Raw genomic sequence first — 24,047 nt, forward strand, 5'->3', positions numbered from 1 at the left:
CATCGTACACAGTAGACAGAAACAGGATATATAGAGCCAGCTGGATAAATAGACTAGTTGCAGCAGTAAATTCTGGGAAAGTATTCAAAGAATAAAGGAGAGAGAGATGGAGAAAGACAACCAGTGTTGACCATTTGCCTTCACAGTTTTAGGGATATATGTGCACATATACTCCACCAACATGTGCCCCCATGTGCAAACATGAATACTCATTATACATATACACACACAATCATTTGATCATATATTCAAGAACTTATTCATAGGCTCCATTCCATAGACCTATCAATCTGCTTGCCAGAACCATACTGATCTGACTATCATAGTTTTCCAGTGCATTTTGAAATCAAGTATTTTTCGTTATGCTTCTTTCTTGTTTTTCAAGAGTGCTCATTTTTGCTATTTGAAGATTCTATAAACATTCTAAGATGTGCTTTTCTGTTTTCTGCCTTTGCAAGCACGTTGCTTGGATGGTGGTAGGAATTGTTGAGTCTTTGGATTGCTTTGGACATTTAAACAACTCTAATTTCCAAAGTCCCTGAACATGGGATGAATGTCTTTCCGTGGGTGTCATCTTTTCATCCTTTTATCCACATATATGGATTTTTCTTTTTTTCAAATAACCACTGCATTTATAATAGTAAAAATTGAAACTGACTTAAATGCTTGCCCTTCAGTGAGTGGTCGGTTAAACAATCCACAACCCTGGAATATCCTAGCACCAATAAGAAAACCCTGAGTTGCCAAAAGCTGAAGATAGAGAGAGAGGCAACAGAGCTAGGATCCCACAGAATGGACATTATTGGGCGATCTATTGACCAGAGTGTGGTCCCAGGCAGCAGCTGGGTCTGGATAAGAGGCACATATACAGATCGGCATGAAAGTGATTTCACCCTAACTAAAATGTACTTGGTTTAACAAGGAGTCGTATACATCCCTGGTACCAGTGTCCAATCTCACTAAATAGTTTCCTCTGCCTCTAATTTACTAGGCAACCATGAGAGGAAAAAACGGAGCAGGGCTCCTCAGGGGGCAATCACAGTGGTTATGACTCAGCACAGCTGCGGTCGCGTGAAACCTAATCCATAAACCAGGCTCCACCCTTACCCAATAGTCAACAAAGGAAGCAAATGCACTGTAGATATCCTCACAATTTCTGCTGAGCCCCCAGAGAACTCCCCTGAGGAAAGTAAATCCTCAAATGTTGTACACTAAGAGTCCACTTAAATAACATTCACGAGATGATGAAATTATAAATATGAAAGGTTTGTGATTCCTAAGATTTAAGGGTGGCTTGAGGGCAGGAGGAAAAGGGAGTGTGGTAGCCAGGTGAACAGGGGCACTGCGGTGCTGGGAGGGTTCCGGATCGACAGTGTTGATGCTGATATCCTGTTGTGATTCTTTATTCCGCTTTGCACAATGAAATCCACTGGGGACACTAAGAAAGTGGTACCTGGGATTTCTGCTGTTTCCTACAACTCTATGCGAATCTATAGCCCCATCAAAATAAAAGGTATAATTTAAAGAAAAAAAGGCACAGAAGTGCACATTATCTTTTAGAAAGCTTTCCATAAAATACTGATAACAAAGAGATCTCCCCCCCCCCACTGGTTGGGAAGTAGGTGGGTATTATAACTCACTTCTCAAGGTCTCTTGAGAACCAAGGGTTTTTGTTTTGATTTGCCTTAATGATGTTCAGAATCAAAGTGTCTTCTAGCCCAAATAACACTGGAAATTTTAGGAGCACAGTTGCTATTAGAAACTAATTGGCACTGAAGAGAAGAAGGAGAATATGTCCAAGAGGGTGTGATGCCCTTGTCTGAGTCAGGTGGCTTTGAGTCCTGGCCCAGCAGCATGAGCCCGATGACTGCCTGCAGGCTGGTACCTTGCAAGCACTCGCAGGGAAATCTGCGCTTGCATGGTCAGATAGTGAGGGCTGCATTTCATGTTGCTCAGTCCAATCCTAGCCCCGCCTCCAGTCTTATGTTCTATAAGCAGAGACTGCTTGTTTGTTCCCGGCCACCCAGACCCGAATAATCACACAGAAACTATATTAATTACAACACTGTTTGGCCTACTAGCTCAGGCTTATTATTAACTAACTCTTACATCTTAATTAACCCATTTCTATTAATCAATGTATCACCACAAGGTTGTGGCCTACTACTGGTAAAGTTCCAGTGTCTGTCTCTTTCAGCAACTACATGGCTTCTCTTGGACTCTTCTACTCTCTTTCTTTATCCCTTCCAGCCTGGCTATATTCTACCCTGCCATAGGCCAAAGCAGCTTTATTTATTAACTAACAAGAACAACACATATCCAGAAAGACACCCCACAGCAATGTTCCATATATAAACATACCAGTTTCTCCATTGTATGTTGAATGAGTGGTGGAAATTTAATCCCAAGAGTTCTGAAAGGTTGCTAATGGTGTCTGTGTGTAAGAGATTTGGCTTAAGCAGCTGATACCTATCTTTTTATTTGTGTGTGTGTATGTGTCTGTGTGTGTGTGTGTGTGTGTGTGTACATGTCCACACATGCCATGTTGCATTTGTGGAGGTCAGAGGACAGCTTTGTAGAATGGGTTCTCTCCTACCTCCATATCAGTTCCAGGGATTGAACCTGGGTTGTCTGGCTTGGTAGCAAGTGCCCTTACCTGCTGAGGCATCTCAGTGTCCCAGCATTAAACATTTTAAGCAGCAACATATTTAAATTTCATTGCAATCTCTTGATGAGTACCTTGTTATCAATTGACAAATTAGGGAACCGTGTGTTGGGAAGACAAAGCAGATCTCCCATGAATGTTCTGCAAGTGAATGAAGATGCCAGAAAGAAGGTAACCAGCTACACCCGTTTACCCTAGATTTGTGGGTGACCTGGGTGGTGAGACTTTTAGTACCAACAGTAGAGAAGTCCCAGGCAACATGGTCACTCCTGATGGAATGCCAGCCCTAAGTTCACACAACCTCAGAGTCTTCATTCTCTCTGCTGCCCCTCACCACCTCGCAGTTTCTTAGAGACCAGAGAGAATTACAAGCGCTAAGGGAAGCAAGTCAAATTGGGCTTTTTTTAAAGAGGGAAGTGGGACTAATGATGCTACTTGGAGGAAAAAGAGAAAGTGGTAGGCAAGGAAACCTGTATTTATATTCTAGTCTGTTCAGTTTCCAAAATAATTGGCGAATAGAAAGAAAGACAGGCAAACAATTAAACTTGAAATGTATTCAAATGAGAAAACAAGGGAGAGGAGAATGGAATTTGTGTGTTTTAAATTGCTTATGAAGTTTTAATAAATAATGTGTGCCCCTCGAAAAACAAATGCTAATGAATGAGATTTGGAGAGCGGCTCGCTGGAGGTTTGGAGATCAGCACATGCCGAACATCAATCCAGAGATTGGATGAGTGAATGGCTCCACAGGCAAGCCGGCGCCTGCTTCCCCGGGATCCCAGCACACACAGATTTAACCCCTCTTCTCTCTGTAACCTGCTTTCCGAATAAATGTTCACTCTGCCGGAAAAGTATGATACGATCCTTCGGGAGCAGAGTAACACAGGAGGCGAGAGGCAGAACCAGCAATAGCGTGGCAGATGCCAAATCCAGTGACCACTGGAGCAGAGTTGAGTAGCAGATGTTGTGTTACCATAGCAACTGGTGGGCAGCTCCAAATGAAGAAGGGACTCAATTTCCAAGGACTGAGTCCTGAGGGAGACTTTGAACCCTGCCTGTCTCTAGAGCTCTCTGGCTTTGGCAATGTTGGGGGCAAAGGAGGAAGTGAGAAGAGACTCTCGCAGCCTTTTTCCCCCTTCTCTCTCATTGTGACTCTGCTGTAGGTAAAGGAGAAAGACACGGTTTTCTTTATTTTAATACCAACCTTTGTTGGGAAGCATGCTCCCAGCTGCGAATTAATGAGTTGCCTTGCCTCTGGGAGACTGGGTGATGATCTCCTGCACAGTTGAACTGACGCTGCCTCCCACCTCCCTTCTCTGCTGTCCTTCCTTTCCCAGCTTCTGTTGTTGGCAGCTGAATAAGCCATGTTACAGAATGACTGCTCGTAGCACACAACCTTCCTATTGTCCTCCCTTTCTGCACCAGACTGCCTTTTTGTGCTTTGAATTAATTTTTACTAGGAAAGCCCGAATTAGCATGTGAACACCACAATTACATTGCCTTCTGGTTTTTATGTCAAAAGCCTTGATTTAAAAAAAAAATACAAACAGCTATAATATTTCTTGATTATTTTCACCCCTTCTTGGCGTTCCTTATTTTTCCAAAGGATTCCAAGCATCAAAAAGAAGCATCCTACAGTGGCCTCCACTGGCCTCTGGAGGGTCCTTGAGTCACCATGGGGGAAGAATAAAGGCTCTGTGAGAAGGCAGGTTCTGAGCCTCAGTTGCTGTTGCTAAAGCTTGGGTCTCCAAAAAGCAACCCCTTAGAGTACGAGCCGCAAATAGGAAGTGTTCTGCTACTTTTCATCTCATTCTAAAACCCCATTTTCTCAGTCTGTGTCAGTGTCCATAGCATGGGAACGCAATGGCTCCTATGCATGTCTGTACAATTTTAAGCTCTGTAAATATTTGTGATGGTTCCAGCCTATAAACTTTGTACAGACACTTCTAATTCATGCGCCACACAATGTGGTTGTTTAGAACATAGAAATCAGGGGCTGAAGATGTGGCTCACTGGTGAAGAACACCTACTACTCTTTCAGAGACTCTTGGTTTTGGTTCTGGTACCTGGGTCTTCTGACTCACAATTGCCTGTGACTCCAGTTCCATGGGATCTGACACCCTCTTCTGGCCTCTCTTGGTACTTGCATGTATGAGGTACACATAAAATCATGCAGGCACATGCATACACATACATGCACAAATACACACAAATAAATGAGTAAAAACAAATCTTTAGAGCATGTCAATCAATACTTTTCAGTATGCATGTGTGCAGAATTGTGCACACATGATCCCAGATCTTAGAACAGTTCATTCTTACAAAAGAAATCCTACACTCCTATGCTTTAGTTCCTTTATATTTACCCCTGCTCCCCAGTGTCTGGTCTCTTAGATCCTGACTAACACTTGTATAAGTGATTAACATAAAAGGAGGCACATGATGATGGCCTTTTATATCTCTCTTCTTTCATTTAACACACTGTTTTCAAGGTCTGCCTGTATTGTAGCATGATTAAGCTTTCCATCCCTTTATATGGCTAATAATATTCTGCTGCACACTGTCCACAAGAGCTCCAAGTAGTTATCTTGGGGTAACTCTTTTCAAACAAGTTAAAGACCTTTAGGATGAAAACTTCAAGTCTTTGAAGAAAGAAATTGAAGAAGATATCAGAAGATAGTAGGATTAACATAGTAAAAATGGCCATCCTATCAAAAGCAACCTACAGAGTCAATGCAATCCCCATCAAAATTCCAACACAATTCTTTATAGACCTTGAAAGGACAATTCTCAACTTCAGTTGGAAGTGTGGAAACCTAGTGCGTGAGAATGACCCTACAGAGGACTTATAGTAATGGAGGATATGGCATCTGAATTGACCATCTTTTGTAGCCAGGCAAGGCTTCCAGTGGTGGAAATGGAGTTGTTGGCCAAGGGTGTCCTATGGAGATCCCTAAACAACCCAGGCTGATGCTAGGATAGAGGGCAGCTTTCTGAAAGCCAACAACAGGCCCCCCTTGTTGAGGAAAGCTTCCAAACAACTCATTGAACATAGGTTGAGCTGGTGTAGGCTTGGGGCCTTCATCCCTACATTCTAGTCTCTTTGGCATGAGAAGGTACTCTACAAGCAATGGAAAGAGAAACCTGGACACTAACCCAGCCACAAAACCCTCTGCCTACATCTGTCATGCTTTTAAGATGTGCCAGGGCAATGGTGGTTTAACTGAGGCCCATGCCACAAAATGGAGCCCATGTCCTACACTGCCTGCATGGCCAGGAGCCAGAGACTGAATAGTCCAGAGACCTAGAGTGGAAGCAAATATGACTGGTTGAAAAATAATCAGTGAAATGGTTTTTAATGATTTTCTTCTATACTCATAGATTGGTGCCTTGCCCATTCATCATTAGAGAGGCTTCCTCTGGAAGCAGATGGGAGCCGATGTAGAGACTCACAACAAGACATTATTTGGAGAGAGTCTAAATCGAAGGTCTCCATCAGGCCCCTTCCCTTGGAGATCAGGGAACACCATGGAAGAGGGAAAGAAAGACTGTAGAGTCAGAAGGGGAATGGAGGGCACCAGCAGAACATGTCCCACTGAATCAACTAAACAAGGCTCACAGAGATTGAACCTGTAAACCCAGAGCCTTCATGCCTCTGCACTAGGTCCCTTTGCATATCTGATAATCTATTAGCTTGGTGTTTTTGTGAGACTCCTAACAGTGGGAGCAGGTACATCTCTTTAACCTGCTCTTGAGACTCTTTTCCTTCTGTTGGGCTGCCTTTCCCAGCTTTGATATGAGGGCTTTTGCTTTGTCTTATCTTGTATCTTGTTTTGTCCTGTTTGGTTGATGTCTCTTGGAGGCCTTCTCTTTTCTGAAGAGGAAATGAAGGGCAAGTGGATGTGGGAGAAAGAAGAGGTGGGGGAGGTATGAGGACTAGAGGAAGCAGAAACTGTGGTTTGAATTATTATATGAGAGAAGAATCTATTTTCAATAAAAATAATATTCTGTTGTGGTATATCCATACCACCATGTTTTATTTATTCATCCATTATTAACCTGGCGAAATAACTAAATTTTATTATATTCCTCATCTATATAATTGTGCAGTATGTGTGTATGCACATATGTGTGTATGTGTGTGTGTTTTCACAGATTAATATTCAGCCAGGTGTGGTGGCACTCACCTGTGACCCTAGAACCTCAGAAGGTTCATAACAAGAAGATCATGAGTTCCAGTCTAGCCTGAGTAAGATAGCAAGTTCCAGGCCAGGGTGCTTATAAAATGAGAATTTTTCTCAAAAAACAAATGAAACAAAAATAAAAAAAATATTTGAAGATGCTTATCTTGTTTGTATATGTTCATGATCCATGTATGTGCACACATTTTTTAGGTATGTGAAACCCATGCCTACACATGAGTGTTGTTACAGTGTGTGGAGATCAGAGGACAACCTCAATGTTGGTCAGTGCCTTCTGCCTTGTTTGGCACAGGCTCTCATATTCTTTGCATCTATGTAAGACAGGCTAGCTGGTTTTAGTATACTCTCCTGCTTCCAGTTCCCACCCAAGCTAGGAGTGCTGGGGATTATACCTGCACCCTACTGTCTCTGGATTCAGAAGGATTCTTAGGATCTGAACTTGGGTCCTCACATTTGTGAAGCAAGTGCTTTAGTAATTGATCCATCTCCCCTACTATCCAAACATTTTACAACAAGGCACTAATCGCACATGAGTACTGGGAACTCCATAGAGCAACCCTTTCTTTGCTGGAGTCAAGGGAGTGAGGACTGGGGCACTCAGGGCAAAAAGCCATCCACCAGCTCTCATGCAAACATTTCAATATCTTAACAACTGGTACAGCCATATGTGTGTGTGCATGCTGAATGCTCCACGTATAGCATGTTCTGGTATATTCTCTGTGAGGTTAAAAGACGCCATAAACTCAGAAGGGTCTGGGATTCCTGTTCAGAAAAATGTGGTGCTTTGCCTTGGACAGCAACGGCACGTGTAAAAGTTTCAATTCTCATTCTTTCTATCTAGGACAGCCCCTGCAGCTGAGAGAGTCTCTCCTGTAAAAGCCAATCTGATTAAGCATCTAAAGAGAGCTCTTAGGTCTATGGCAGCTGCAGGCAAACTACTTAGACACCAGGAGAAAAATCTCCTGCATGGGTCCCATGGCACCTTCTCCAGAAAAGGAGGAGGAACCTGGCTGGAATTTGATGGAGCAGCCTGGTTTATATGGCTGTCAGGAGACAGGAAGCAGAAGAATCTGAACAAAACCCTCTCATTTCTATTTTTTTTGGCTTATCTGCCCAGACTATCCTTTGAGTCAGTTGGATAGCCTGTTGGTCACTTTTCATTTTTGCCATTACATCTCAGAATTAGTAGGCCACGGGCCCAGCCTGAAAGCCACTTGCACAATATCAAATCCAGGCAGACAGGGAGTGAGCAATCTGGGTTGAAGGCAGTTGTCTCTGGGTTGCCAGCTGGGGTTTCTTCCCAGAGACACTTCTCCTGTACAAAGAGATCTGGGATGGCTGTTCTGTTCAATAAAATGATTAAGTATTGAACTGCTCCAAGCCATAATAGTGCCCGGTACCCACACTCCACCCAGCTGGTACTCACAGTGTAGTCTCACATGCCCTGTCTCTCTCTAGTCTACTACAACCATGTGGGGTAAAAGAAGTTTTAATGACAGAAGTTCTGCTCCACCGAATGATCTAGACTGCAGCTAGGTTGGAATCAGTTTTATTTAAGGGTGTGGCTCCCAGTGGCCTGAGCATACTCTGCTGGATGGGCACACCTTCAAGTGTGTATGGGCAGCACAAATTAGACTTAGTGAGTTAGGAAAAAAAGGCGATGCCACGTTGGGTGGGTAGGGAGGTGGTATAGACCTGGAGTTAGGGTAGAGGGAATATATGCTCAAAATACATTGAAAGAAATTCTTAAAGCACTATAACAGTGAGAAAAACAGTAAAGTAGTTAGAAACAGGACTAATGAGATTGGAAGAAAGGATTTATTATAGAAAAAAATGACAGGGTAGAGGAGTGGTATTTTCAGAGATATTGTATAGGAAAGATTTACTACAAAGGGAAGAGAAGGCACTTACTCATCTCAAGATGGTGGATTTGGAACTCAACAGGGCTTAGGAGAGGTGGGGGTGAGAGTGTGGCCAAGGCAGATGGTGGTTCTGGAGGCTTCTGCGCAGTACCGAATGGTGAGGACTGAGGACCAATCTTCCCTTCCATTATGTGCATCAGTCTGTTTGGCAGGGAGATGTTGGAAACCCAACTCAGAGACCCCGGCAGAGGATGTGGGGAAGCCAGAGATGGCTGTTCCAGGGTCACAGAGTCACCAGCCCCGCTCCTACCTCCACATCACCAACTGGAATCCAGACAGTATCCAGAGCCTCGGCACTCTTCCATAGTAGGATCAGTGGAAATGTTGAGCCGAGGAGATCCTGAGATGGTTCAGAGATGAAGAATTTGTTTCTCAGAGCATTTTTTTAAACTGAGAAGTCCAAAATGATGGAGTAGGCTGAGTGCCTGGTGGAGGTCAGTTCCTCGTTCACAGATGGCACTTCTGGCTTCTCATGTGGCAAAGCCCCTGTCACAAGGACAGCGTTCTCACGATCTCATCACTTCCCAAAGGCTCCACTTCCTGATGACACTGAGGGCGAAGGTTATATATGTGGATTTGGAGAGGATTTAAGTGCATCTAGGCTCAATTCAGGCTGGCACAATTGACAACAAAGGCTTTTCTCCTGCATAGAGGTGGACAACAGGCCAGGACCTATGCACACAAGGGTAAAATGCTCATCCTCATCAACAAAACCCTGGCTCTTCATCTTGCCTCACTGATGACCTCATTGCCTTCATTCAAACTCTCTTTCCTGGAGGGTTGTAAGGTGATGTTTGGGAAATACATGGTGATGCACTTTTGTATTCATGGAGGGAGACCCTACTTTTTTATTATAGCATGGGAGCCCTTTTTTTTTTCTCCCAGGTAGGCTCATTCAGCCTGTATGTGTGCTCTGAAGCAGAGACAATCACCAGGGAAATGCCATGAGCCAGCTGATACTTTGCCCTTAGAACAAAACCATGGGGTGAAGTTTGGGAGTTAGGTGTGATGGTTCTTTGTAGCTGGTTGTCAGAATAAGCCTGATATTCTTAAACTCCTATATGATGTGGGATTCCCTTCTGTATCCTGTGGATATGTTTTATTAGCACTGGTTAATAAAGAATCTTCTTTGGGCCTATGGCAGGGAAGAATAGAGCAAGGCGGGAATTCCAAGCAGAGGCAGAGGAGAAAAGTAGGCAGAGTCAAGAGATGCCATGTAGCTGCCAAAAGAGACAGACTCCGGAATTTACCGGTAGGCCACAACCTCATGGTAAAATATAAAATAATAAAAATGGGTTAAAAGATGTAAGAATTAGTTAATAAGAAGCCTAAGCTATTAGGTCGATCAGTGTTTTAATTAATATAGTTTCTGTGTGATTATTTCAGGTCTGGGTGGCTGGGAAATGAACTAGCAGTCTCTGCCTCAACCTGTATATAGAATGAAGCTGAGTGGCAGCTCTTATGATATCAGTCTGATGGTGTGGGTGTTTCTAATCCAGTTTCTGTCCCTTTCCCTTTGTCATTTATGCCATGTTGTCCAACCTCTGCCTCCTCAGCAACACCCCCACAGTCTTTCCTGCAATATCAGCACTCCGACAGTGTTCTATTTTTTTCCTTTAATAAGCTCTCTTGAATTTGTTTAGAAATGGAACCTTTCAACACAGGAAATAAAAAAGTCTGTGTATCATGCTAAAATTATAAGGCTGGCATCAAACTAAATAAGATAAACAGTATTCATTAATCTTACCTAGATCCTCTTGCCTATAAAAGTACTTGTTCTGCGGGAGCCTCTTTGTTTTTGAATGTGTATGAGAGGCTGTGGATGATGATGATGATAATGTGTGTGTGTGTGTGTGTGCGCGCATGTGCATGTGTGCAGATACATATGTCCTTATCTCTCCCTCTATCCTGTGACTCATTTCTTTGAAATGAGGTCTCTCACTGAACTTGGATCTAGGCTGGTGGCCAGTAAGCCCCACAGACTCTCCTGCTTCCTCCTCCCTTTTCTTCATGCAAGAGCATTTGTGAGGCTAGGCTTGATTTGCATTATTTATGTGGGTTTTAGGGATTGAACCTAGGCCCTTGGGCTTGCATAGCCAGGACTCTTATCTCTTGAGCCACCTCCCTAGTCCCAGCTTCTTTTTTTTTTTTTTTTTTTTTTTTTGGAGACAGGGTTTCTCTGTGGCTTTTGGAGCCTATCCTGGCACTAGCTCTTGTAGACCAGGCTGGCCTCGAACTCACAGAGATCCGTCTGCCTCTGCCTCCCGAGTGCTGGGATTAAAGGAGTGCACCACCACCGCCCGGCTAGTCCCAGCTTCTTAATTGCAAAGGAATAGTTATCAAGTGTTTTAAAGTGTTGAAGACTATCAAATATTTCCAAGTATTGAAGACATACTTGTCCCAGACACATGCTTTCTCTTTAAGTAGGCAAATGGGAAGATATTTGAAAGCAGAATAACTTCCTCATTCGGTGATGCAATGTATTTTCATGGCATGTTTATATGCCATGTGTTCAGCACCTAGAGGTGTTTATAAATATGTAAATTAAGTAACTGCCCTTATTTCATCTCTGTGTCTGGCAGTGCTAGACCTAATACCTAATATCTTGTACACCATTTGTGGTCTGTGCACTTCTTTTTGTGGAACTGTCCACTGTGATGTCCTGCCTGCCTCCTGCTTCCTTCTGGACCTTCTGCGAAATGCATCAAGGCAGTGAAGGAGGTTGTAAGGATGCTGGCTGTGAGCCATGACCCATTTATCAGTGATCAAACTGCATTTGTGCTTATTGAGAGACCAGAGTGTGAAGTCAGGTCTTTACCTCAAGCTTGGGAAGAGAGAAGACATACACAGGAAAGTTACATGGCAGAAAAAGATTCAGTAAGCTCCAAAGTTGGATGAGAATGAGCTGGGGGCATAGACAGAATAATGAGTCTCAGAATACCCCCCCAAACTGCCTACATCTAATATGCATTCTTTTTTTAAATTTTTCCATTAAAAAATTTACACTTTCTCCCCTCCTCCCGTTCCCCTCCAGTTCCCCCACTCCCCAACCTCCCTCCCCATCTCTCCTTAAGAGAGGGCAGGGAACTCTGCCCTGTGGGAAGTCCAAGACCCACCCCCCTACATCCAGGCCTAGGCAGCTTTGCATCCAAATAGACTAAGGTCCCAAAAAGCCAGTACATGCAGTAGAAATAAGTCCTAGTGCCTTTATCAATGGCTTCTCAGTCAGGCCCAATTTTCAGCCATATTCAGAGAGTCCAGTTTGATCGTATGTTCATTCAGTCCCAGTCCAGCTTGAGCTTGAGCTTGTTGAGCTCCCATTAGAACAGGCACACTGTCTCAGTGGGTGGACAAACCCCTCACGGTCCAGACATCATTGCTCATTTTCTCCCTCCTTCTGCTGTTCAACTGGACCTTGGGGGCTCAGTCCGTTGCTCTGATGAGGGACTTTGTCTCTATCTCCATCCATCGCCAGATGAAGATTCTGTGGTGATATTAGAGATAATCATCAGTGTGATAGTGGGGCAAGGCCAGTTCAGGCACCCTCTACTCTGCTGCCCAAGGACCTAGCTGGGGACATCCCTGTGAACACCTGGGATCCCCACTAGAGCCAAGTCTCTTGCCAACCCAAAAATGGCTCCCTTAATGTAGATACCTTCTTCCCTGCTCCTATATCTGCCCTTCCTCCATCTCTACCCTCCCACTCCCCCAAGCTCTCTCCAGTCTTTCCTTTCTCCCTTCTCTCTCTCCCTCTCTTCTTCCCCCAACCCCACCCACACCCCTACCCCCACCCCCATGCTCCCAACTTTTGCCCGGCAATCTTGTTTGCTTTTAGTTTCCAGGAGGATCTATATATGTTTTCCTTTGGCTTCACCTTGTTATTTGGCTTCTCTAGGCTTGTGAACTATAGGCTCAATGTCCTTTGTTTTTGGCTAGAGTCCACTAATGAGTGAGCACATACCATATTCATCTTTTTGGGTCTGGGTTATCTCACTCAGGATAGTGTTTTCTATTTCCATCCATTTGCATGCAAAATTTAAAATGTCATTTTTTTTTTTTTACCACTGAGTAGTACTCTAATGTGTATATATTCCACACTTTCTTTATCCATTCTTCCATTGAGGGGCATCTAGGTTGTTTCCAGGATCTGGAATTACAAATAATGCTGCTATGAACATAGTTGAACAAATGCTTTTGTAGTATGATTGGGCACCTTTTGGGTATATTCCCAAAAGTGGTATCCTGAGGTAGATTGATTCCCAATTTCCTGAGAAACCACCACACTGATTTCCAAAGTGGTTGCACAAGTTTGCATTTCCACCAGCAATGGATGAGTGTTTCCATTACTCCACATCCTCTACAGCATAGGCTAGCATTGGTGTTTTTGATTTTAGTTATTCTGACAGGTGTAAGATGGTATCTCAAAGTTGTTTTGATTTGCATTTCCCTGATCGCTAAGGAGGTTGAACATGGCCTTAAGTGTCTTTTGGCCATTTGAACTTCATCTGCTGAGAATTCTCTTTTCAGTTCAGTACCCCATTTTTAAATTGAATTAATTAGAATTTTCACGTCCAGTTTCTTGAGTTCTTTATATATTTTGGAGATCATACCTTTGTCTGATGCGGGGCTGGTGAAGATCTTCTCCCATTCAGTAGGATGCCTTTTTGTTTTAATGACAGTGTCCTTTGCTTTACAGAAGCTTCTCAGTTTCAGGAGGTCTCATTTATTCACTGTTGCTCTTGTTGTCTGTGCTTCTGGGGTTCTACATAGGAGGTGGTCTTTTGTGCTCATGTGTTACAGTCTACTTCCCACTTTCTCTTCTATCAGGTTAAGTGTGGTCGGATTTATATTGAGGTCTTTAATCCATTTGGACTTGAGTTTTGTGCATGGTGATAGATATGATCTATTTTCATTCTTCTATAGGTTGATATCCAGTTATGCCAGCACCATTTGTTGAAGATACTTTCTTTCTGTGGAATGTATACTTTTAGCTCCCTTGTCGAACTCAGGTGTTCATAGGTTTGTGGGTTAATATCCGGGTCTTCGATTCCATTCCATTGGTCAACGTCTCTGTTTTTATGCCAATACCAAGTTGTTTTCATTACTGAATCTCTGTAATAGAGTTTGATATCAGGGATGGTAATGCCTCTGGAAGTTCCTTCATTGTATAGGATTGTTTTGGCTATCCTGGGTTTTTTGTTTTTTCATATAAAGTTGATTATTTTTCTCTCAAGGTCTGTGAAGAATTTTGTTGGGATTTTGATAGGGATTGTGTTGAATTTATAGATTGCCTTTGGTAGAACTGCCATTTTTACTATGTTGATCCTACCCATCCAAGAGCATGGGAGATCCTTCCATTTTCTGGTGCCCTCTTCAGTTTCTTTCTTCAAAGCCTTAAAGTTCTTGTCAAATAGATCTTTCACTTCCTTGGTTAGTGTAACCCCAAGATACTTTATGCTATTTGTGGCTATCATGAAAGGTGAAGTTTCTCTGTTTTTCCCTCTCTGCTTCTCTATCCTTTGTGTATAGGAACAAGACAAGGCTGTCCACTCTCACCATATCTCTTCAACTTAGTGCTTGAAGTTCTAGCAATAGCAATAAGACAACATAAGGAGATCAAGGGGATTCGAATCAGAAAGGAAGAAGTCAAACTTTCGTTATTCACAGATGATATGATTGTGTACATCAGTGACCCCAAAAACTCTTCCAGAGGACTCCTATAGCCGATAATACCTTCAGTGATGTGGCAGGCTACAAGATCAACTCACAAACATCAGCGTCACCACTGCCTGGTCTGTAAGGCTGACCAGTGGGGCTGTTTTACTCTCTGAACTTTAGGAGAGCTTTCGTTATTAAACTACAAATGAAATATCACTACTGAGGGATTTTCTCACTTAAGAGTCCCTCCTGTCATCTAAGTCTAGCTTGCGTCACATTGACAGAAGACTAGCCAGCACAGCTGGGGACCCCACTCAGTAACAGAACACCTGGCTAGCCTGAGATTCTGCCCCTTTTCCCGGTACCACCTCCACACAATGAGTAACCTGAGCATTTGGACAGTTGTACTGTGTGCTGCTAGTACCAAGCGCTTACAATACCAGATGTCATACTCTATATAACAGTACATCCTTAAAGCAGCAGTGGTTACAGTGAAAAATTCCATGGCTCAGTGTGGGTGATCTGCCCCAGGCTTTGCAACAGATGAATTGCTAATAGCCAGCATGTATGCTGAAGTCAAGAGTGCCTTCGAGGAAATTTGGAATGTCTTAGGGAATAAGTAAATGCATGGGCAGAGGGTACACATTCCTCTTTGTAGACAATATTTGGTGGGGCTATGATTCACCTTTTTCTTGTCTTACTTCCCTGCTTCTCCAGGGAACAAATGCCCCAGGCTGGGGCTGACCCATGCATCAGTTACTTTACTTGTTGCCTTGGAAACACCCGACAAGCATGACTTGAGAAGGGAAGGTGTGCTTGTGCTTCTGGTTGGGGGGAACACGGTTCACAGTGACAGGAAGGGTGTGCTTGTGCTCCTGGTTGGGGAGAACACGGTTCACAGTGACAGGGAGGGTGTGCTGCCAGGAGTTTGAGGTAGCTGGGATCAGTGTGTCCACAGTCAAGAAGCAAAGAGAGAGAGAGGAATGGTGGTCTCAGCCTTTCTCCCTTTCCCTTTTCATTCCGTCTCGAATGTTAGTCTAGGGGATGGTGTTGCCCACATGTAGGGAGGGCCTTCTTGACTGAGTTAAGCCTCCCTGGAAACTCCCTCCCAGGCACACCAGAGCTGTGTCTCCTAGGCAGTTCCAAATCCAGTCAAGCTCACGGTGATGATGAGCTTTGCCCAGGAATTTGAGAAGGTGCATTTAAGTCAGCTTCATCTGCACAATGCCTGGAGTTTGGAGTGGTTGCCTGACCTGCCTGTGGTGGAAGACTGATGGAAACTCTCTGTGGGGACCTGAGTGACCGCATCTGACCTTTGTCCGCACAGCACTCCAACAACTGAAGGCATTTGAAGTGATAATAGTCACCTTGATCTGCCACGCTAATCAGACATTCTAAGAACCCCTTCCCATGTGAGTGGGGGACTAGAGAAGTAACTTGTACTAGACATTTACTACGGGCCAGTCTCTAAGCAGTGACATGTAATAACTTGTTTGAATCCCACAAGCGCTACTTCCTACCTTACCGCCAAATTGAGTTTAGACTTCGTAGTTGTCCTGAGACCAAGTTCCAGCTCCATCAATTGTTTCTTGTGTGAATTTGAATGATTAGGTTAACCTTGAACCTTGGTGTGCCTGATAGCTACTTAATGAGGTTTCTATGGTGAATAACATCAATACCACAATATATGTAAATGATAAAGGAAGTTTGATTTAGTTCATGGTTCTGATCCAAGGATGAGGAACTGAATCTGTTAATAGCCTTACTACTAGTAGAGTCCCAAAGTGACCTAGGGCATCAGATGTTGAGAGACAAGGAGTGTATGAGACTTAACCAGAGCTACTCTGGAGATAATTTGTTAATCCCTTATCTACATAAATGGGCTAATTCATCTAAGAGGGCATATTACTAATCATCCCTACATAAAGGTCCTGCCTGGGAGAGCAGCATGGGGACTTGGCGCAGACACATATCACATCTCCTCTTAACACTCTCCTTAGTATTTGTAGAGCTTTCTGTTTCATTCCTGTGTTGTGGTCTGGTGGCCAGAAATCCACCATGTCTCGCCTCAAGATCCACGGCAGAGAGATCTTTGAATCTTGTGGGAATCCCACTATCGAGGCTGATTTCTGCACCTCAAAAAGTCTGCTCAAATCTGCTCTTCCCATCTGGCATCTATGAGGCCATGGACCTCCAGGACAATGACAAGATGCACTACATGGGGAAGGGTGTCTCAAAGGCTGTTGAGAACATCAGTAGATCAGTTGTACCCACTCTGGTTAGCAAGGAACTGAAGGTTGTAGACCAGAAAAGATCAATAAACTAATGCTTGAGGTGGATGGGACCAAAAAGAAATCTAAATTTAGTGCAAATGCCATCCTCAGTGGTGATGGGAAATCCCTGGTTATCTGCAAAGCTGGTGTTGTGGGAAAAGGGGTATCTCTGTATTGCCACATCATTGTCTTAGCTGGAAGCCCTAAAGTCGTCCTGCCAACCCTGGCTTGCAATGTGTGCTCAATTTTGGGAACAAACTGGTCATGTAAGGGGACATGATCCTCCTTGTGGGTGTCTCCAGTTCCCAGGAAGCCATGCATATTGGAACAGACATTTACCACAACCTGAAGAACATCATCAAGGAGAAATATGGGAAAGGAAAACATGTTGGTGGGTGATAAAGGCACCTGACATCATGGAGTGCTGCAGATGTTGAAGAATATGCAACCGGGAAGGCTAGCAACACTGATCAGGTTGTCATTGGCATATGGGTGCCTCTGACTCCTTCAGGACTTCAAGTGTATGGTCCACCACTGGTCCTGCTATACAGCCTTTGATCTCATCAGGTGAAAATCTCAGATCAGGCTGCTACATGGGTACTGAGAGTTAAGACTGAGGCAAGCTTTCCAGTTCTCATGTCAAACAGATGTAGTTGACACAGATTTTTCTTCCCCAGCTATGAAGCGGTTTTCTATGAGTTTAATTTGTACCTGTTTTTCATGGTGGCAAGGACGCACTCCCAAATAATTGGGGATTTCTTGTTCTTTCCCTGAGTTTATATTTATACTCTGATCGAGTCATCTAAAACCATTATTCTCAGAGCCCAGTGGGTCCTCAGTATCCCAGGAACATGTTCTGTGCTGTCCTCATCTGTCTGTGTTGTCATGCCCTTGCTAGACAGGCTACTTGGGGAAGACTTTCTCTATCTGGAACTCCCTTGGCCCTAGATCTGTCATATTCTCTGGGCATAGGTGTGCTCTTCTTATATCCTCTAAGATTTTCACCTCCTGCGGTACAATGGTAACTGTTTAACCACAAGTACTGGGATCAGATGGATGGGGGGAGGTGGGTGTTGAAGTCAAAGGCTTGAGGGAAGGAAGTTCAGAACGACAGTGTTTACCATATTCAGGGCATCTGTGGTCTCAGTATGACTAGTTTCAAGCTAGAAATGATATCCAATCCTCTCAGAACCTTCTAGAAATTTCCTGATTGTACCAGCTATCTGCTTCCAGCATGCCCTTATCTATTTGTGATTAGTAAATATTGTAACCAGGTCTCCGGAAGTGAGTAGATTCTACCACTCTACCCAGCAAGTGTGACGAAGACCATGTAGCTCATACCTCCTAGAGATGAATCTGATTTTCCTACCTGTTCAGACTCAGCTCCAGGATCAGGGAGCAGTCTCACTTTTGTAGGACTCTGCATAAGTTACTTCTCTCTCTGCTGTGACAAATTGCCTAACCGATTCAATTTAAGGAAGGAAGGGTTTATTTTGGCTTGTGCTTTGAGTGTATAGTCAATCATGGTGGGAAGGCATGAAGGCAAGAGCATGAGGCAGCTGGTCACATTGCAGCTGCAGTCAGGAAGCAAGAGAGATGGATGCTGGTGTCTTCCCTCCCTCCCTCCCTCCCTCCCTCCCTCCCTCCCTCCCTCCCTCCCTCCCTCCCTCCCTCCCTCCCTCCCTCCTTTCCTCATTCTTTGTTTTCTTCTCTATGGGGCAACTGCCCATGGAATGGTGCCTTCTGTAGTGATAATGCTTTTCCTCCTCACTTAATCCAGTCTAGAAACTCCATCACTAACATGCTCAGAGCTTAGTTCCCTGGGTGATTCTGGATCCTGTCAAGTTGGCAGTTTTAACCATCATGGGCTCCTCTGTACTTCCCACAAGGCCACTGTGGCTGTGCTGCCTCTTAGTGCTGCTGTTGTAATTGCTGCTTCTTGAAGCCTGGGGAGCACTTTTCTCATTGGTGGATGGCTTTGCATCAGAGGCCATCCCTTCTGCTTCTCAGTCTGGCTCTCCATCTTCAGTGAGTCGGTTGCCAAAGGCCTTGATTTTGCAGTGGCTAATTCCACTGCTCCTTTATCCTATCACTCCCCCACAGCAGTGAGCACAGAATGCACTGTTCCAATGAAGGGAAGAAAAGGCCGAGAGAAAAGTAGGTGCAAAAGGAAAGACTCATTAACTTTTTTTGAAGCACTGTTCCATTATAGATAGAGTAATGTACCATGGGTTGATAGGAAAGATAAAAGATAGGGAAAAAATGGGAAGACCTTGAGGCAGAATGTAATATAGAGACAGTGCTACATCACACAGGGTATCTCTCGTTTTCCTCTATAGGTGAGCTCACCAGACGTTGTTTCCACTGTAGTGGGTTAAGTATAGCTCCTAGAAGCACCGCTTACCCATCTCCATCCCCCTTCCCCCACACCGAGAATGCTGTTGATGGAAGTCTTTCCATGAAGGAAGGAAGCAGACACATTAGAAAGAGTTTCCAGATCTTGTACAAAGCAAATTTTAGCTACAGATGTGGAGGATTAAAAAGCAGAGCCTCAAAGGTGTTAAACCAGGTTCACTTGCTCAGGACTCTGCTGTATCGTTTAGTGAGGCCTCAGGGATATGTATTCATCATCCTTTGCCACTGTGACCAAATGCTCCACCAACACCACTGAAAGGGAGAAATTATTTGTTTTGGTTCATGGTGTAAAGGTCTCATCTGTGACAACTTGGCTCCATGCTCTTTGACAGGTATCGTGGTGGTGAGCGTACACAGAATAGAGAAGCTTCAGTATATGGCAGACAGGAGGAAGAGCAGAGCAAGGGGTGAGGTGTTGGGTAGAATCTTCAAAGGCGCACCCCCAGTGACCATCTTCCTCTAGACAGGTCCTCCAGACAAGTCCTACTTCCTGAAGTTTCCACAACCTCCCAAAATAATGCCAGCTGGTGGGAACAAGTCTTTTACACCCGAGTCTATGAGAGTCATTCTGTATTCAAACCATCACAGGGTGTATGGTGTATTGATGATACAGCATCCCATCTCCACATTTACAAGTCTGGCTTAGCCTTAGTGTTGTGCTAAACTGTCCTGAACCCTTTGATGCCTGTTAGATGACACGTGTGGTCAGGAAATAGCTGTTGACTTTTCTTATTACTTCTCTGGCTTCATATGGATTTTCTCCATTAGAAGCTACCTCCACTCAAGAGGGGATGGAAAGGGTACATTTTCCAGTGTCATACTGCTTGATTGTAATCTTCTAGGCCTATCTAATCTATTGTTTCTACTGGCTTGAGTTGCTATCACCTTCTACATAGGGAACAGGGATGGAATGCCCATTTCACGTTCATCCAGTCTCTAGCTATGGCAGTCTCTTAACATTGAAAAGGTATGGCTGTGTTTCCAAATAGAAAGACCTGCTAGAGGCCAGTGAAGACTGATTTTTCCGTGGCATGGGAAAGAGGCTGGTATATGGTTGATTTAATTGCCTGAAGCCCATGCTCAATATAGCTTTGATCTCGTGGAGATGGAAGATCTTGGGGAGAATGGAGCAAAGAGAATTAGGGATCAGCAGTTGGTAACAAACTCTCCTGCTTCGCCATTGGCTTGGATTACTAGGAGCACCAGCTGCCTGCAACCCTGGGTGGGTCCTTGAAGAAAATAATGTGGCCAAGATCAAGCCAGAAAATCCCATCAAATGCAAGGCCAGGCTCTTGGCAGGGAGAAATAATGAGAAGGACGCTCATTATTTTTTTTCTCTCTCTCTCAAGAAAAGATGTATCTGATATTGCAACTGGGAGAAAGCATCTTAAATCTTACTACAGATTTCTTCTGAATCTGAGAGCCTAATTTTTAAAATTTCAATATTATTACTTTATCTTCATTTTTAATTCTTTAAGAACTTAATATAATGTGTTTTTGCTCATATTCTCCCCTCCCCCATCTCTCCCAGATCTATCCACCCTTTCCTACCCACCCAATATTTTGTCTTTTTTTTCTTGTTTTTAACCCATCAAGAACAGTTTGTGCCACCCATAAACTCTTGGATGCATGGCTTTCACTGAAGGGTGGTGAACCCACAGGGGGCTGCATCATTAAAGAAAATGGTCTCTCCCTCCCAACAGCTGTCAAGTGTCAATAATTCCTTAGCTAGGTAGGGGCTGGACTTCAGGCCCGTCCCCTCTCTTCATGCTGGATTTTGTTTGTCCCAAGCCCCCAGAGATCTTGAACATGCTGTTTCATTTGCCGTGAATCAATATGTTCAACTTTCCCGCTATGTCCAGAAGACTGTTGTAGCCACGGGTCTACAGTAGCCACCGCTCTTGTAGCTTACGGGCTCAACAGTCCTTCCTCCCTTTTCGCCAGATGATCCCTGAACCTTGGGAGGAGATTGTACAATACAGGTGTCCTGTTTAGAACTGAACATTCTACAGGATCTTTTTCTCTGCATCTTGACCCATTGCTGGTTTCTATGTGAACAGCCATCTACTGCAAAATAATAATAATAATAATAATAATAATAATAATAATAATGATGAAGCTTCTCTGATGAGGGCTGACTGATATAGTAATCTGTGGATCTAAGAATGAGTCAGGAAGAGTTAATTTAATACTGAGTTCATTTAGTAGAGTAATAGAAGTACATTCTTCCCTGGGGCCTGCGACCTGTTTAGTTTCAGGTTCTTGGCCCAAAAGGTGCCAGGCATGGGTTTCAAACTGTTAAGTGGCCCTTAAATGTAATCAGGAGGCGATAGCTAACTCCCGTGATATTCGTGCCACTACTGCACCGATGGACACGCCTTGCCAGGTTGGTCATTGATATAGTTCTCTGGGTTCACAATTGGATAAGAGTAGTGAGTCTCTTTCTCCTCTGCTAGCTTGCATGCAACTGTCCAGTGCTATGAAAGATGTCACGTAGGGACGAAGCTTCCCCGTGAGAACCAGTTTGATCTCGCCATGTTCTCTGTGTGTGGTGTCTTCAACAATAAGGTCTTACAGTCAAATTGTGGAGGATAACCAAGAACAATGGCAGTGGTCTATAATTTGGGGGTTTCTATGGGACCTCATTTCCCAACAAATAGAAAAGAGGTAACCCATTCTTGTCAGTAGGCTTTTTATTTACTATTCTGTGGCTTCCAGTAGAGAGATTGCTGCTCCATTATAGGGTACTTTCATTTTAAGTTTTATATATGGGGGTTGTATATTTTAGGAAGCTTCTACAGTAGTAGGCTTCCTTATGAGTTTTCTAAACATCTTTAAGTGTTAATTGTCCCTTACTCTGTTCCTTCCTGTATCCTGGCCTTCCATATTTGCTCTGTCATACCCTTTCTGTACTATAATCCTGCTATAACTTATTTCGTTGTGTTCAATCTCTCTCCCATTATCTTATTGTTTTAATTTTTGTGTGTGATGTGTGATGATATATGTGAATGTAGGTTCCTACGGAGGCCAGAAGAGGGTATTGGATCCTCTGGAGCTGGAGTCACAGGGAGTTGTGAGCCATCCACTGTGGGTGCTAGGAACTAAACTCAGGATCTTCTCATTCTAGACCCTTGGGTCCCATTCTTCACAACCGTGGTAGCATGTAATTATTATATAGCTGTGGTAGGGAGTGGCACTATTAGGAGGTGTGGCTTTGTTGGAGTGGGTATGGCCTTGCTGGAAGAAGTGTGTCACTGTGGGAGCAGGCTTTGAGATTTCCTATGCTCAGGATACAAAAAAGACACGTCGGTTCTCTCTATGTTATGACCTTAGCAAAAATCTGAGCAGATCTTAAGAATGTGTATAGTTAGAATACTCTGGGTGTCAAGACCTCACAATGGCCACATAATTTGCCCTTTTAGGTGACTGGACAGAAAGCTACTTAATGCGATTTAAGATGTTCTCTGAAATAATCATGGTTAAAGAATGCAACAAAACACAAAGAAATATCCCTATAAAGGAAATATGTAGGTCTAAACATGATAATAGAGAGTATAGGTACTATGGGCAGCAAAGGGTTAGGGAAACCAGCAGCAAATTCTTACTTCTGGCAACTGAACATTACGAATTGGGGAAGAAGGTTGAGCTGCGGACTTTTCATGTATCACTACTGAGTTTTGTGGGTTTTTAAGACGTTTTCATCCCAGCTTCTGCCTGCGGAGCCCAGAAACATTTGAAAGTGTATTCCTGCTAGGGATAATAGGACAGGATAAGATGCTACATGGAAACTATGAGCAAATTATTGAACCATGGGCAAGAAGTCAAGCTCAATGAGCTAATCCCAGGAAGCACCGTTGTTTCCTCAATGTGGATGCATTTATCATTCCTTCCTGGACTTTTGCTACCCATGGTTTCAGTTAACCTTTGGCTAACCACAGTTAAGAAGATTAAGTGGAAAATTTGAGAAGTCAATTGTTCCTAAGTTTTAAATTTTGGACTGCTCCGAACATTGTCATAAAATCTTGCATGGTTCTACTGAAAGAGGAATCATCCCTTTCTTTAAGTATCCGTGCTGTATTTGTTATCTGCTGGTACTGGCTCGTTTTATGTCAGTTTGATGCAAGCTATAGCCATTTGAGAGGAGGGAACCTCAACTGAGAAAATGCCCCCAAAAGATCAGGCTGTAGGCAAGCCTGTAGAGCATTCCTAATTAGTGATTGTTTGGTTGTGGAAAGACCCTGCTCATTTTAGGTGGTACCCCTCTGGACTGGTGGTCCTGGGTTCTAATTAGTCAGGGTTCTCTAGACTCACAAAATTTATGGAATGAATCTATCTATCATCTATCTATATCTATATCTATATCTATCTATCTATCATCTATCTACATATGTATGCATGTATGTATGTATCATTTATCTATGTATGTATATATGTATGTATCTATCGATCTATCATCTATCTATCTATCATGTATCTATCTACATATGTATGAATGTATCTATCTACCATCTATCTATCTATCTATCTATCATCTATCTATCTATCTATCTATCTATCTATCTATCTATCTATCTATCATCTATCTCTGGGAATTTATGGTAATGACTTACAGGCAGCAGTCTATCAATGACCAGGTACGAAAAAAAAATCTAAGAGTGTAGTAGCTGTTCAGTCCCACTAGGCTGGGCGTCTCATTTGGTCTTCTGCATATGCTGGAATCCCAGAGAAGTAGGCTCCTCTGCCCCTGAAAGAAGGGCTATGCTGACAAGGTGAGGCAAGCAGGCAAAGAGCAAACAAACCCCTCCTTCTTCCGTTGTCCTTATATAGGCTTCCAGCAGAGGGTGTGGTCCAGATTACAGATGGGCCTTCCTACCTCAAGATCTGGATTAAAGGCATATGCCACCCTGCCTCC

General features: G+C 43.5%; 1 pseudogene; it reads left to right on the forward strand.

Moving 5' to 3' along the window:
* The first annotated feature begins 16,505 nt into the window (after window positions 1-16,505).
* LOC119802487 lies at window positions 16,506-17,278 on the forward strand (annotated as a pseudogene).
* The last annotated feature ends 6,769 nt before the right edge of the window (window positions 17,279-24,047 follow it).

This window comes from Arvicola amphibius, chromosome 12 (assembly GCF_903992535.2).
Source record: "Arvicola amphibius chromosome 12, mArvAmp1.2, whole genome shotgun sequence".
NCBI lineage: Eukaryota > Metazoa > Chordata > Mammalia > Rodentia > Cricetidae > Arvicola > Arvicola amphibius.